This window comes from Phyllobates terribilis, unplaced genomic scaffold (assembly GCF_046119375.1).
Source record: "Phyllobates terribilis strain yellow unplaced genomic scaffold, ASM4611937v1 Scaffold_316__1_contigs__length_2197552, whole genome shotgun sequence".
In the NCBI taxonomy this organism is placed as follows: Eukaryota; Metazoa; Chordata; class Amphibia; order Anura; family Dendrobatidae; genus Phyllobates; species Phyllobates terribilis.
In genome coordinates this window covers 1,744,725-1,760,053 of record NW_027363076.1, presented here as the reverse complement: position 1 = coordinate 1,760,053, position 15,329 = coordinate 1,744,725, and the positions used below count along the sequence as shown (strand labels likewise).

The following is a 15,329-nucleotide window of genomic DNA, read 5'->3' as shown; positions in this document are numbered from 1 at the left end:
TCCCACTGTTGAAATTGGGGGCTCATGACAGCAGGCGCACCATACCCTGTCATGATTTGCCCGTCTGCAGTCACATAGAGTGACTGCAGACTTTTATCCCAAGCCCGCACAACCCCTTTAATAACTTTATACAAATAATAAGCTGCTTATTATGAAATTATTATTAAAGGGATTGTCTAGTCTGAAGCTACAAGTCTGCTGTGACTATGTGACTGCAGACTTGTGAATCCTCACATTGCATGCACAGCACACTGTCTAGGCTCTCTGGTTCGGGGAGCCGGTTGTCATGAGACCTCAAGTATGCGATTTGCATACACCTGGCCACATTCCGACTAGACTGTTTCCGGTCTTGCTCAATACACTTGTATTGAATGGGGCCGCGAAGTTGGAATGGGGCCAGGAGCATGTAAATCACATACTTAAAGGGGATTTCCCACGAACAAAAGTACATTTTAATCAATAGTTACTGTAATAATAATCATTTCTACAATTGGATGTATTTATAAAAATGTTCCTGTGCTGAGATAATCTTATAAATGTTCCCCTGCTGTGTACTGTGTAATGGTTGTGTCTGACCATACAGAAACATGGTCTGATTGTACCACACCTCCTGGGCAGGGGAGGAAGCAAAAGAGCGTACAGACATTACAGCCGGGGAGCACAGCTGATTCTTTCTTTTAAGTAAAACATTGTTTAAAATGGACAGGGAAATGTTTTACCTCACAGAAAGAATCATCTGTGATCCCGTGCTATAATGTCTGTATACTCTTTTGTTTCCCACCCTGTCCAGGAGATGTGGTATGATCAGACCATGTTCCTGTATGGTCAGACATTACACAGTACACAGCAGGGGAACATTTATAAGATTATCTCAGCACAGGAACATTTTATTTAAACACATCCAATTGTGGAAGTTATTATTATTCCAAGATCTATTGATTAAAATCAACTTTGGTTCATGGGAAAAACCCTTTAACCCCTTAAGCCTCGGAGCATTTTCCGTTTTTGCATTTTCGTTTTTGCTCCCCTTGTTCCCAGAGCCATAGCGTTTTTATTTTTTGGTCAATATGGCCATGTGAGGGCTTATTTTTTGCGGGACGAGTTGTACTTTTCAACGCCATTACTAGTTTTACCATATCGTGTACGGGAAAACGGGAAAAAAATTCCAAGTGCGGTAAAATTCAAAAAAAGTGCAATACCACAGTTGTTTTTTTTTTTTTACCACGTTCACTGAATCCTAAAACTGACCTGCCCTTCTTATTTTACAGGTCATTACGAGTTCATAGACACCAAACGTGTATGGGTTCTTTTATATTTAAGTGGTGAAAAAAATTCCAAAATTTGGTAAAAAAAAAAAAAATAGCGCCATTTTCCGACACCCATAGCGTCTCCATTTTTCGTGATCTGGGGCTGGGTGAGGGCTTATTTTTTGTGCGCCGGGCTGACATTTTTATTGATAAAATTGTGGGGTAGATCCGATGTTTTGATCGCCCGTTATTGCATTTTATTGCAATTTTGCGGCGACCAAAAAACGTAATTCTGGCGTTTAGAATTTTTTTCTTGTTACGCCGTTTACCGATCGGATTAATTATTTTTTTATATTGATAGATCGGGCGATTCTGAACGCGGCGATACCAAATATGTCTATGTAGGTTTTTTTTTTTAATATTTTATTTTGAATGGGGCGAAAGGGGGTGATTTAAACTTTTATATTTTTTTACTTTTTTTTATATTTTTAAAAACTTTTTTTTTTTACTTTTTGCATGCTTCAATAGTCTCCATAGGAGACTAGAAGCAGCAACTGTCCGATCGGCTCTGCTACATACAGGGGACGAGCAGGTCCCCTGCATGCAGCAGAAATGGTCCTGTGCTATGAGCGCCGACCAATAGGTGGCGCTCATAGCGACCAGATCATGACAACCACAGGCGTCTGCTGCAGACCTTGGGTTGTCATGCCCACCCATCGGTGATCCGCGATCACGTGACGGGGTCGCCGATGGGCGGGGCTTATGCCGCGCTACCCGGAAGCGCGCGTTAAATGCCACTGTCGGAGATTGACAGCGGCATTTAACATGTTAACAGCCGCGGGTGGATCGCGATTCCACCCGCGGCTGTTGCGGGCACATGTCAGCTGTAATAATCAGCTGACATGTGCTCCGTTCAGTGCGGGCTCAGCGCCGGAGCCCTCACTGAACGGGGGGTACGCAAATGTGCGTACCAATACGGCAAGCATTGTTAAGGGGTTAAGGTCACATGACAACCCGCTCCCCGAACCAGAGAGCCCAGACAGTGTGCTGTGTGTGTAATGTGAGGATTCACAAGTCTGCAGCCACATAAAGTAACTACAAAAGACAAAAAATATATCTCATACCCTACCATCATTATACAGTTATATGAAAAAGTTTGGGCACCCCTATTAATCTTAAGCTTAATGTTTTTTAAAAATTGGTGTTTTTGAAACAGCTATTTCAGTTTGATATATGTAATAACTGTTGGACACAGTAATGTTTCTGCCTTGAAATGAGGTTTATTGTACTAACAGAAAATGTGCAATCTGCATTCAAACAAAATTTGACAGGTGCATAAGTATGGGCACCCTTATCATTTTCTTGTTTTAAACACTCCTACCTACTTTTTACTGACTTACTAAAGCACTTTTTTTGGTTTTGTAACCTCATTGAGCTTTGAACTTCATAGCCAGGTGTATGCAATCATGAGAAAAGCTACTTAAAGTGGCCACTTGCAAGTTGTTCTCCTGTTTGAATCTCCTCTGAAGAGTGGCATCATGGGCTCCTCAAAACAACTGTCAAATGATCTGAAAACAAAGATTATTCAACATAGTTATTCAGGGGAAGGATACAAAAAGCTGTCTCAGAGATTTAACCTGTCAGTTTCCACTGTGAGGAACATAGTAAGGAAATGGAAGAACACAGGGACAGTTCTTGTTAAGGCCAGAAGTGGCAGGCCAAGAAAAACATCAGAAAAGCAGAGGAGAAGAATGGTGATATCAGTCAAGGACAATCCTCAGACCACCTCCAGAGAGCTGCAGCATCAACTTGCTGCAGATGGTGTCACTGTGCATCGGTCAACTATACAACGCACTTTGCACAAGGAGAAGCTGTATGGGAGAGTGATGCGAAAGAAGCTGTTTCTACAAGCACGCCACAAACAGAGTCGGCTGAGGTATGCAAAAGCACATTTGGAGAAGCCAATTTGTTTTTGGAAGAAGGTCCTGTGGAGTGATGAAACCAAGATTGAGTTGTTTGGTCATACAAAAAGGCGTTATGCATGGCGGCAAAAAACCACAGCATTCCAAGAAAAACACTTGCTACCCACAGTAAAATTTGGTGGAGGTTCCATCATGCTTTGGGGCTGTGTGGCCAATGCCGGCACCGGGAATCTTGTTAAAGTTGAGGGACGCATGGATTCCACTCAGTATCAGCAGATTCTTGACAATAATGTTCAAGAATCAGTGATAAAGTTGAAGTTACGCAGGGGATGGATCTTTCAGCAAGACAATGATCCAAAACACCGCTCCAAATCTACTCAGGCATTCATGCAGAGGAACAATTACAATGTTCTGGAATGGCCATCCCAGTCCCCAGACCTGAATATCATTGAACATCTGTGGGATCATTTGAAGAAGGCTGTCGATGCTCGGCGACCATCAAACTTAACTGAACTGGAATTGTTTTGTAAAGAGGAATGGTCAAAAATACCTTCATCCAGGATCTCATTAAAAGCTACAGGAAGCGACTAGAGGCTGTTATTTTTGCAAAAAGAGGATCTACTAAATATTAATGTCACTTTTCTGGTGAGGTGCCCATACTTATGCACCTGTCAAATTTTGTTTGAATGCAGATTGCACATTTTCTGTTAGTACAATAAACCTCATTTCAAGGCAGAAACATTACTGTGTCCAACAGTTATTACATATATCAAACTGAAATAGCTGTTGCAAAAACACCAATTTTTAAAAAACATTAAGCTTAAGATTAATAGGGGTGCCCAAACTTTTTCATATAACTGTATATAAATGTAAAGCAAAGTTGCATATTAAATATAGGGTACTTAGTGAACTATTTTTGATCAAAAAAAGTATACAAAAATAGTTCACTAAGTACCCTATATTTAATATGCAACTTTGCTTTACATTTATATATAATGATGGTAGGGTATGAGATATATTTTTTGTCTTTTGTAGGTTTTGCTTCTTTTTGCTAGTGTGAACATGCTCCTATTTCTTGCATGTGTACCATCTTAGACCTCAGTTCACATTGCTTGGTTTTTTAGCCACATAAAGTAATTGCAGACTTGTACATTTAGACCAGACAATCCCTTTAAATGTTGTACAGCTCATGCCATGGTTAGTGTATGGGGGTTTGTTATACTATCAGGCAGGGGCTTATAATAAGACCTAAACGGTAAATATAATAAGGCTGGTTTCACATGTCCGTATATTTCCGGTATCGGAAAAACCGGTACTGGAGATATCTGTTTCTTGTATGCCGGTGTGTGTTATACGTGTTGCACCCGTGTGCGGCCCGTGTGCCGCATCAGGATCACACGTACGGGCGGCTGGGAATCAGTGTCCAGGTAGCGCTGCCGAACGCTGCCCTCATCATGGTTCAGTGCCATCACTGCGATCATCACCAGCAGTGGCAATGATGAGGGTAGTAGTAGTGTCTGCTCCTGCAGTGTCCCTGTGTAAAAATAAGAATAAAATAATAAAATCCGTGTGGTATGTTTTGCGGAACGTGCATCTGCAAAAAAACGGACATGTCAGTGTGTGGAGCACACGGACACACGGTCTGTGAAAACACACTGACATGTGATCAGACCCATAGATTTGAATGGGTCTGCGTGTGTCAGTGTCTCTAGTACGTGTGGAAACTGTCACCACTCGTACCGGAGATCCTGACCTGTGAACGAGCCCTAAGTCCCCTACCTCCCTATCTCCACCCTCCCCAGACAGCAACTATGACATGAGATTGCACATAATCTCAGAACACAAGGCCCTCAGCGCCACCCCCACCCCCACTACCCCAATTCAGCTCCCCCTCTTCCCCTCACATTCACCCCACTGTCTCCCACAGTAACATCATATGCTGTCATTTATTTTAAAACTAAAAAAACTGGTTCCAGCAGCACTTACATATGAAGGTGATTGATGACTGGTCCGGGCCAGGCCCTGTCTTGGCACAGGTTGCACAACCTAACTGCAGCAGCTCACTAGGACCCAGGGTCCAGCGTGGACCAATCAGAGCACTGATGGTGTGGAGCTAACCGCAGCGCTGCCAGCCTGTAGAAGAAGATGAGGTTAGCAGCACTTTAGCCCTCACCGTGCACTGCACTGAGACTCTGCATTTGGCTGCTGTGCTGTGCAGCCTGCAGAGTCTCAGCTCAGAAAGAGAACAGCAGCGTCACCTCAGAGAGCCGCGGTCGCCTTCTGCTTAACAGGGTGGGCCCCTCAACGTGACGCCCCCTTTACCCCCCAGTAGGTACGCCACTGATGGGGCCCATTCTCTATGGAGCATTATATGAGGCCCATTCTCCATGGAGCACTATATGGGGCCCATACTGTATGCAGTATTATATGGGGCCCATTATTCTGTATGGAGCATTATATAGGGCCATTATACTGTATGGAGCAATATATGGGGCTCATTATACTGTATGAGGCATTATATGGAAGCCCTTATTCTGTATGGAGCATTATATAGGGCCCATTATTCTGCATGGAGCACTATATGGTGCCCATTATTCTGTATGGAGCATTATATGGGGTCCATTATTCTGCATGGAGCAATATATAGGGCTCATAATACTGTATGGAGGACTATGTGGTGCCCATAATACTGTAAGGAGGACTATGTGGTGCCCATAATACTGTATGGAGGACTATGTGGTGCCCATAATACTGTATGGATGACTATGTGGTGCCCATAATACTGTATGGAGGACTATGTGGTGCCCATAATACTGTATGGAGGACTATGTGGTGCCCATAATACTGTATGGATGACTATGTGGTGCCCATAATACTGTATGGAGCACTATGTGGTGCCCATAATACTGTATGGATGACTATGTGGTGCCCATAATACTGTATGGAGGAATATGTGGTGCCCAGAATACTGTATGGAAGACTATACTGTTCGGTCTAAAATGAAGACTTTAGAATCCTCCCAGGTCACGCCCTGTGCGCTGCGGGGATTCACCAGTTTCTGAGCTATTTACAATAGATATCACTCATGTAATGTAAGAAATAAGTGAAATCTTGGGCATTGTACTATACCTACAGTATATTTCTCTGCTGTATCTGTGCATCATGTACCATGGTATGTGGAAAAGGGGCCCATGAGACACTTTCGCCCAGGGTCTACGAAAAACTGGAGCCGGCCATGGGTATCGGAGTACTCTGGAAAAATTGCACAACAAATTTTGGGGTGCATTTTATCCTGTTACCCTTGTGAAAATATAAAATTTGGGGCTCAAGCAACATTTTTGTGAAACAAAGTAAAATGCTAATTTTTTTCTTCCACGTTGTTTTAATTCCTGTGAACCAATTGAATGGTTAATAAACTTCTTGAATGTGGTTTTGAGGACTTTCAGGCTATGTGCCCACGATTAGGCTATAGCAGTGCTTTGGGCACAATGTATTTTCGGTGCGTCCAAAAAGCTGGGACCGATCACGCAGGTGTTCATTAAACACATGCGGATTTACAGCATCCAATACATTCTATTGGGGAAATTTCTGTTGCGGAAATGCTGACATGCTGCGGCTCGTAAAAACCGCGCCACGGGTGAGTTTACGCGGCATCAAATAGAAGCACAGTGGGCATGGGATTTCTATAAATCCCACCACTATGCTTCCAATATGGAACAAAGCGTTTTGGACGCAGCACTGCTATTACGGATCGTGGGCACGTACCCTGAAGGGTTCAGTTTTTAGAATGGAGTCACTTTTGGGTATTTTCTGTCATATAGGCCCCCCATAGTCACTTCAAGTGTGATGTGGTCCCTGAAAAATGGTTTTGTAAATTTTGTTGGAAAAATTAGAAATTAATGGTCAACTTTAAACTCTTCTAACTTCCTAAAAAAAAAAAAGTTTAAAAAAATAGTGCAGATGTAAAGTAGACATGTGGAAAATGTTATTGATTAACTATTTTGTGTGACATAACTCTCTGTTATAAGGACATAAAAATTAAAAGTTTGCAATTGCGAAATTTCAGATTTTTTCACAAATAAACGCAAGTCATATTGAACAAATTTTACCACTGGCATGAAGTACAATAAGTTAGCAAAATAAAATTTCAGAATCACCGGGATCCTGTTGAAGCGTTCCAGAGTTATTACCAGATAAACGGACGCTGGTCAGAATTGTAAAATTTGCCTGGTCAGGAAGGTGAAAACAGGCTTTTAGGGTGAAGGGGTTAAAAGGAACCCCCAATGTAAGCGGTCAATGGAGAGCGCAGGATAAACGTGACCTGAGTTTTATTCTGATTTTTGGTAGGTAGAATGAACAAAAAAATAGCAGTACAATAGTCCTTATTTTTATTTTTGTGCGGTTCCTCGTGCGGTATAAGAGATAAGGTGGATTTATTCTTGGGTCGGTACAATTACAGCGAAACCAGCGTTATATATATTTTTTATGTTTTGCTGCCATCACAGTGTAAAATGCTTTTTTATAAAAAATATTTTTTTCATCGCCATATTCTGAGAGCTGTATTTTTTTTATTGTTTGGCGAACAGAGCTGCACGAGGTCTTATTTTTTGCGCGAAGCCCCATTTTGGGGAACAACATTTTTTTGATCACTTTTTATTCAAATTCTTTAGATGCAGAATGAAGAAAAAACAGCAATTAAATGATTGATTGTTTCAATTTATTTTTGTGTGGTTGATGTTATATAATTTTTATGCTTTGCTACTTTTATACACTAAAAACAATATTTTACAAAAATGGATTTGTTTTTGCTCCGCCATGTTATGAGAGCTATAAGTTTTATTTTTTTCTAGAGTAAGTCATATTAGGGCTTGTTTTTTGCGGGACAATTTTGAGTTTTCTTTTATACCATTTTTCTTTATATATGTATTTTTGATAACTTTTTATTCCATTTTTTGTGTGTTAGTATGATGAAAAAGCGACATTTTTGGTGTTATTTTTTTTTTTACTGTGTTCACCATACGGATTAAATAATGTGACAATTTTATAGATCTGGTCGTTTCAGACGCGAAAATTCCAATTATGTGTACGAGTTTTTATCTTTGTTATAACGCAAATGCTGCTTTTTGTGATTTGTGTGTGCTTCCTTTTGGATTTTTACAGACATTTTATTTTTTTTTTGTTTTACTTTTTCACTTAGTCTCACTGCGGGACATATATAATTTTTACTTTGATCGTCGTTGGTCTCTAACAAGCCACTGTACCCTGTGGTCATCACATGGGGTCATTTAACCCTTTAGATACAGCTGTTGCAAGTAACAGCGTTATTTAACGGGTTAATCGGACCCCATCGGTTCCAAATCCGTCCGGGCCGATGCCACAGAATGCCAGCTGTCATTTAAGGGGATAATAAATATTTTTAATCTTGATTCAGGCGTCGCTCCCTAAACACTGGACCCCCGTGCCTAGTGGCGAATACGGACCTGTGGACTGTGCATATAGTGTACATGGATGTACACATGTGGGTGACTGTGCTGTGTGTCAGCGCAAGGATTTCCATATGTGTGGCTATATACACATTACTCCAGGATAAAGGCCTGGGAGAATAGCACTGGGGACTCTCTCAGCAGCCTGCTCTGTAGGCAGACTAGAATCCCCTCCATTCCAGCAGCCATGTCACTGATAAACTGTCTACAGCTGGTGCCTGCTGTGATAGCCTCCCCTTCAGGGGCTCCAGTCTGGTCACCTCTATTCAGAATGGAGACCTGTTGGAAGCCATATTCCACACACAGCAAAAGCAGCTTCCCTTCCTGGAGACAACAGCAATGAGAGCCGTGTGACGTGGAGGCTCCGCCCCTCCCGATGACGTCACCGCAGAGTCTAGCATCTCGAGCTAACGCCCGCAGAGGCAGTCGCTGGTATACTGCGTGCAGTACACAACGTATCTGGCGGGAGCGGGTGAGAGAGAGCGACCGTTACTACAGATACAGCGACATCCACTGCGAACAAGAAGACATCTTCTCATCTCCAGGAGACTGTGGCAGCTGGCAGGAGATGGCCATTCTATCAACACCTAAAATGGCGAGGCTGGTAAGTTACAAGATGGAGGCGCTGTGTGCTGATGGGCTGTGAGAAGAGCAGGCAATAGAACTTCCCTGCCTAATCAGCCCTGATGTTACTGAGTGGAAAAAAGCTTTAGAAATCATTTCTACTGTCCCTGTTTCCTGTGCTAATGAGGGCTTTGCCTAGTGGGTGTTAGGTCCCTCCTTCCCATGTTGTCAGGCCCCTGTTGGTGTGATAACATCATTTGCGCGAGTGACATCATCGCCGCTCATGCAAATCTCGCGCATGCGCCGCTCATTCCGGCAGCGTCACTGCATCTCTGAAGCCAGGTGTACAATTCCCCGCATCAGAGGCGCACTGCGCATGTTCGGAGGTTTAGAAGATGGTTTGCGCCTCTGATGCGGGGAAGCGTACACCCGGCCTCGGAGAAGCAGTGACGCTGCCGGAATGAGCGTCGCATGCGCAAGATTAGCATCAGCTGGCGATGACGCCGCTCGTGCAAATTATGTCATCACGCCAACAGGGGCGTGACAACATGGAAAGAGGGCTGACTAGTCTGGGGAACGAACGCCCTATCGACTAGTCAAACCTTCGTTAGCATAGGTAATGGGGAACTTGTGAATGTTTTTTAAACCTTATTTTCACTCAGTAACGTTATACGGGGCTGGTTAGGCAGGGAATTTGCTGATACATAGGTGAATGCTTCTGGGTTGGAGGGCATGGGGGACCTGACAGGTTCCCTTTAAGCATATTCACATAAGGGCAGCACGCTGCATTGTATTTTATTAATGTCATTTTTTTGTGGTAAAACCTGTAAAAAAACAGAAAAAAATAAATTGCAGAATAAGAAACCTACTTCAGCATCGTGCTTGGGCTTCTGATCTTTTCTGACCTTAAAGCGCACCTGTCAGCAGGATTGTGCTCAGTAATCTACATACACTGTCAGGTGGGCGCCATTACCATGAATAATATGACACCTTGGCTGATGAAATCCATCCAGTGGTTCTTGTTTAACCCCTTCATGACCAGACCAGTTTCCATTTTTGTGTTTTCCTTTTTTGCTCCCCTTCTTCCCAGAGCCATAACTTTCTTATTTTTTGGTCACTATGGCCATGTGATGGCTTATTTTTTGCGGGACAAGTTGTGCTTTTGAACAGCACCACTGGTTTTACTACATCGTGTACTGGAAAACAGGAAAATTACAAGTGCAGTGAAATTGCAAAAAAGTGCAGTTCCACAGTTGTTTTCTTGGGGTTTTGTTTCACCATGTCTGCTGAATGCTAAAACTGACCTACCATTATTATTCTCCTGGTCATTATGAGTTCGTAGACACCAAACAGGTATAGTTTTTTTACTTAAGTGGTGAAAAAAAATCCAAAGTTTGCTTAAAAAAAAAAAAAAAATGGCTCCATTTTCCGGGACCCATACCATCTCCATTTTTTACGATCTGGAGCTAGATGAGGGCTTATTTTTTGCGCGCCAAGCTGACGTTTTTATTGATACCATTTTGGGGTAGATCCGATGTTTTAATCGCGGTTATTGCAATGTTGCGGCGACCAAAAAAAAGTAATTATAGCATTTTGAATTTTTTTCACGTCACACCGTTTATCGATCGGATTAAATATTTTTTCATATTGATAGATCAAGTGATTCTGAATGTGGATATGTGTATGAGTGATTTTTTTTGTTTTATTGTGAATGGGGCGAAAGGGGGTGATTTAAACTTTAATATAATTTTTTTAATATTTTTAAACTTTTTTTACTTTACACTAGCTTCAATAGTCACAATGGGAGACTAGAAGCTGCAATTCTCTGATCGCCTTTGCTACACACAGGGGATGATCAGATCTCCTGTGTGTAGCAGAAATGCTCACCTGCTATGAGCGCCGACCACAATCTGGCAATGACAATGGCTAGGGTCTCCTGCAGACCTGGGTTGTCATGCCAACCTATCGGCGACCCACGATCATGTAACACGGTCGCCGATGTGCGGAGCCAACGACACGCTTCCGGGAAGCGCGAGTTAAATGCCGCTGTTAGAGATTGAGAGCAGAATTTAACTACACTGTGTTCCAAATTATTATGCAAATAATATTTTCTCAGATTTTCCCAAATTACCTATATGAATTGCAGTCATTGTAATTTTCCAGTCAAATAACTATTAGAGTACAATTGAAAGGTTTTTGTACAAACTGCCTATGATAACAGTATAGTTTTAAAAAATAAAAAACTCAACTGCACTCAAAATGCATGTTCCAAATTATTATGCACAGCAGAGTTTTCAACCTTTTCATTTTAATAAAGAACAAAAAATTGTCATTTTTGAAATTATAAGCATTAGCAGGTTATTACAAACTGAAATCAAACAGTTTTCAACTCAAAACTTTATTCTAGGTGATGTTACATTTGCACATAGGACCGCTTGTTCGAAAGGAGCTTCTGAACTTTTTCATCCATTGAATTTGTCAGGTTTTGGATGGTTTCTGCTTCCAATTGTTTTGCCTGAGGACAGAATACCCTCCCAGAGCTGTTGCTTAGATGTGAACTGCCTCCCGCCATCATAGACACTCCTTTTGATGATGCCCCAGAGGTTCTCAATGGGGTTGAGGTCAGGGGAGCATGGGTGCCACACCATTAGTTTGTCCCCTTTTATGCCCATAGCAGCCAGAGATGCAGATGTGTTATGTGCAGCATGAGACGGGGCATTATCATGCATGAAATGATCTCGATGGTCCAGATGGATGGATTGGAGGATGGCTGGTTGATGGACACCCCATGCAAACACGGCTACGGCGCTAACAAGGAGGAGGTGGAGTAATGTTTTGGGCTGGAATCATGGGGAGAGAGATTGACGGCCCTTTTAGGATCCCTGAAGGGGTAAAGATGAACTCCATAATGTATGTTGAGTTTCTCAAACAGCACTTCCTTCCATGGTTCAAGAAGAAGAACCGTGCATTCCGCAGCAAGATCATTTTCATGCATGATAATGCCCTTTCTCATGCTGCACATAACACATCTGCATCTCTGGCTGATATGGGCATAAATGTGGACAAACTTATGGTGTGGCACCCATGCTCCCCTGACCTCAACCCCATTGAGAACCTCTGGAGCATCATCAAAAGGAGTGTCTATGATGGTGGGAGGCAGTTCACATCTAAGCAACAGCTCTGGGAGTCTATTCTGTCCTCAGGCAAAACAATTGGAAGCAGAAACCATCCAAAACCTGACAAATTCAATGGACGAGAGAGTTCAGAAGCTCCTTTCGAACAAGCGGTCCTATGTGCAAATGTAACATCCCCTAGAATAAAGTTTTGAGTTGAAAACTGTTTCAATTGTACTCTAATAGTTATTTGACTGGAAAATTACAATGACTGCAATTCATATAGGTAATTTGGGAAAATCTGAGAAAATATTATTTGCATAATAATTTGGAACACTGTGTAGTTAACAGCCACGGGGGGGGGGGGGGGTGGATCGCTATTCCACCCGCAGCTGTTGCGGGCACATGTCAGCTGTATATATCAGCTGTCGTGTACCTGGAAAGCTGCGGGCTCGGTGCTGGAGCTCGCACCAAACAGGGGGTTCTCACGTTTGTCATACTATTATGGCACACGTCAAAAAGGGGTTAATTTTTACTTATAGTTTGGAGATGATGATATGCTCGTGCTCTGGGACAGCCTGTAGGGTGGGCTCTATCTGGTGCTCTGCTTATACAGTCAGCTATATGCTCTTATGACAGGTCACTGATCGTTCAGTTACCTGCCTCCTATTTTACATGTTATATACATAATGTGGGGTTAGAAAAAACAAACAAATCAAGCAAAATGGCGCCCGCACAGGCACAATAGCATCTATCGCTTGGCCATAGATGCTACTGTGCACGTGCCGTGGCCATTTTGTTGGAGCAAAAGAAAAATTTGTCTCCAGAAAAATGGCCACGTCACGTGCGCAGTGGCATCTATCAGCAATCGAGGCTCTTAATCTGCGCAAGCCCCGCCCACTGGTGGCTGGCTCTTGCGCATATTGAGAGCATCACTTGGCGATAGATACTATTGTAATTGCTCCGCTGTCATTTTGTTGGAGCAAAAAATCTGGCTCCAGCAAAATGGCCACAGCACATGAGCAGTTGAATCTATCGGCAAGTGATGCTCTTACTTTGCGCAGGCCTTGCCTACTGGTGGGCGCCGCTTGCGCAGAATAAGAGGATCACTTGCCGATAGATGCTACTGCACTTGCGCCGCAGACATTCTGCTGGAGAATAATTTTTTTACTCCAACAAAATGGCCGTGGCATGAGATAGATGCGCCTGCGCGAGCGCCATTTTGATTGATGTCATTTTTTTCCCCCCATAATGTATACACTATGTAAATTAAAAATTGGAGGCATGTCAGTGATCGATCAGTGAGCTGTCATAAGAGCATACAGATGTAAGCAGAGCACCAGATAGAGCCCACCTCACAGACTGCCCCGGAGCACGAGCATATCATTATCTCCAAACTGAAAGTAAAAATTACACAAGAACCACGGGACGGATTTCATTAACCAAGGTATCATTTTAATGTGTGTAACAGCGCCAACCTGACAGTGTATGTAGTTTACTTAGCACAATCCTGCTGACAGGTTAATTTTCAAGGAGTTGTCTGCTCTAAATCATTAAGTCTGCAGTCACTCTGTGTGCCTGCAGACTTCTGAATCCCCACAGAGCACAAGGTTTAAAAAACATTTATATGGTCCTCATTTCCTATGCTAATCAGGGCTTCGACTAGTGGGTGTTAGTTGCTCCCAGAAGAGTCAGCCTCCTTTCCATGTTATCACGCCCGTGTTGGCGTGATAATTTGCCGCTCATTCTGGCAGCGTCACTGCATCTCTGAAGCCAGGTGTATGCTTCTCCGCATCAGAGGCGCACTGTGCATGTTCGGAAGTTTAGAAGATGACTTCCGTACATGTGCAGTGTGCCTCTGTAGCCAAGAAGCGTACACCCGGCCTCAGAAAAGCAGTGACGGTGCCGGAATGAGCGGCGCATGTGCAAGATTTCCATGAGCGACAATGACGCCGCTCGTGCAAATTATGTAATCATGCCCCATCAACTAGTCAAAGCCCTCATAAGCATAGGCAATGGGGAGCATGTGAATGTTTTGTAAACTTTGTTTTCACTCAGTAATGTTATACGGGGCTGGTTAGGCAGGGAAGTTGCTGATACATAGGTGAATGCTGCTGGGTTGGAGGGTATAGGGGATGTGACAGGTTGCCTTTAAGCTTACTCACATAAGAGCAGCGCACTGTTTTGTATTTTATTAATGTAATTTTCTTTGTCGTAAAACCCGTAAAAAAACCCAGAAAAAATAAATTGCCGAAAAAGAAATCTACTTCAGCATCGTGCTTATGCCTCTGATCTTTTCTGACTTTAAAGCGCACCTGTCAGCAGGATTGTGATTGTGTGCCCACACTGTCAGGTGGGCGCCATTACACTGATTAAAATGATACCTTGTTTGACGCTTGGCGATAGATAATACTGCTCATGGTCTGCGGCCATTTTGTTGGAGCAAAAAAAATTAGTCTTCAGCAAAATTGCTGCATCGTGTGGGCAGTTGCATCTATCAACAAGCGATGCTTTTAATCTGCGCAAGGTGGGCGGCGCTTGCCCAGTTTGAGAGCATCTCTTGGTGATAGATACTACTGCACACGCACCACTGCCAATCTGGCTCCAGCAAAACGGCCACGGCGCATGCTCAGTTGCACATATCAGCAAGCAATGCTCTTAATTTTTATCATTTTAATCAGCGTAACGCTGCCAACCTGACAGTGTATGTAGTTTACTTAGTACAATCCTACTGACAGGTGCACTTTAAAGGGGTTGACAACTCTAAATCTATAAGTCTGCAGTCCCTCTATGTAACTGCAGACTTATGAATCCCCCAGAGCACACACTGTGAGCTGCGGGGATTCGCCTGTGTCTGAGCCATATGCGTTATACATACTCCTGGCCAGATTCCGACTAGTGGGTGTGGCTTCGCTTCATGCACTTGCATAAAGTGAGGCTGCGCCCCAACTAGTGACTCGACTGTTCAGTGAGCGTGGCTTATATGTAAAGATGGTCTGA

At 43.0% G+C, this 15,329-nt stretch overlaps 1 long non-coding RNA gene across 1 annotated transcript in view; it reads left to right on the top strand.

The window, feature by feature from the left end:
- Positions 1–9,077: 9,077 nt before the first annotated feature.
- The window catches only part of LOC141221110 (uncharacterized), a 55,441-nt gene continuing 49,189 nt past the window's right edge, over positions 9,078–15,329 (top strand). The window contains exon 1 of the long non-coding RNA XR_012289185.1: positions 9,078–9,256. This is a non-coding gene — a long non-coding RNA (uncharacterized lncRNA). The remainder of the gene's footprint in view (positions 9,257–15,329) is intronic.